The sequence below is a fragment of the Miniopterus natalensis genome, chromosome 15 (genome assembly GCF_054644295.1).
Source record: "Miniopterus natalensis isolate mMinNat1 chromosome 15, mMinNat1.hap1, whole genome shotgun sequence".
NCBI lineage: Eukaryota > Metazoa > Chordata > Mammalia > Chiroptera > Miniopteridae > Miniopterus > Miniopterus natalensis.
Window position 1 is genome coordinate 43958984 of NC_142095.1, and position 1484 is coordinate 43960467.

The 1484-nt window shown below is 37.9% G+C and overlaps 1 pseudogene; it reads left to right on the forward strand.

Moving 5' to 3' along the window:
• The first annotated feature begins 578 nt into the window (after positions 1–578).
• LOC107545062 (large ribosomal subunit protein eL21 pseudogene) lies at positions 579–1061 on the forward strand (annotated as a pseudogene).
• Positions 1062–1484: the final 423 nt, after the last annotated feature.

Below are 1484 nucleotides of genomic sequence, written 5' to 3' on the forward strand. Positions count from 1 at the left end.
GGCGAGGCAAGCAGTGCTTGACCAAGCAGGGCCATGCAAAGGAGTGTGGATTTTACTCTAATGGCAATGGGAAGCCACTGCAGGGTTTGAGGAGGAGGGGTTACAAGTTCTGATTTATGTTTTGGGAAAAAAATCACTCTGACTGTAAAGAAGATTGCAGAAAGGAGAAAAGTAGACGAAAAATTAATGAAGAGGGTATCATACAGTACTTTGGTATTTGCATTTTTAGACCCCAAATAAGTGGCACATTGTACCTATAGCAAGGTACTGCCAAAACTTAATTTAAGATTATTCTTTAAGAATAAAATTAGGAAGGATCAAAATGCAGAAGATAGGAGCAAGTATCTGTAGATATTACTCAAGGGACTGATGGTGGATATGAAAGTAAAGACTTTCAGGTAGAATCCAAAATCTAATTTTAATATAACTAAAGTATAACCTCATAAAAGTATGATTGGATTGCAACCATAAATAAAATATTTAATTAATCAAATCTGTACCATGTTATAAAAAATGAACTAAAGCATGAGAGTGGTGCCTTCCTTTTGGCCGGAACCGCCATTTTCCAGTAATTCGCCAAAATGACCAACACAAAGGGAAAGAGAGGCGCTCGCTGTATGTTCTCTAGACCTTTTAGAAAACATGGAGTTGTTCCTTTGGCCACATACATGCGCATCTACAAGAAAGGTGATACTGTAGACACCAAGGGAATGGGCACTGTTCAAAAAGAAATGCCCCACAAATGTTCCCATGGCAAAAGTGGAGGAGTCTACAATGTCACCCAGCACGCAGTGGGCATTGTTGTGAACAAATAAGTTAAGGCCAAGATTCTTGCCAAGAGAATTACTGTATGTATTGAGCATATGAAGTGCTCTAAGAGCCGAGGCAGCTTCCTGAAACATGTGAAGGAAAGTGATCAGACAAAGAAGGAAGCCAAAGAGAAACATACCTGGGTTCAGGGGAAGCGCCAGCCTTCTCCACCCAGGGAAGCTCACTTTGTGAGGGCCAATAGGAAGGAGCCTGAGCTGCTGGAACCCACTCCCTATGAATTCATGGCATGACAAGTGTTTAAAAAAAAAGACCTCTGTACTGATAAAAATGCTTCTCTTAATTGGGTAGAAGTGTGGTGTCCTTTCCCCCAAAAAAATAATTAAAGAAAACTTTGTGTTCTAAAAAACAAAAAAAAAACACATGAGAGTGGTACAACTGAAGATTGTGAACCATCAGTCTGCTGGTATATATATTTTTTGTTTTGTTGTTTTTTATTTGAATTAGTTACTAACACTGAAAAATCAGAAAATTTCATGTGAAAATCCAAATTTCTGTCTTCACTTGAAAAATCAGCAGCTCTGGCAACTTTGTATTCATGCAAGGCAACAATCTGTTAGAGGATGAGCAGCAAGTACATTAATCATTATAAAACTCTAGTAGAAACTTCTCTAAAATAAATGGATAAATTCTTTTACTTCAGTTTTTGAGTAACA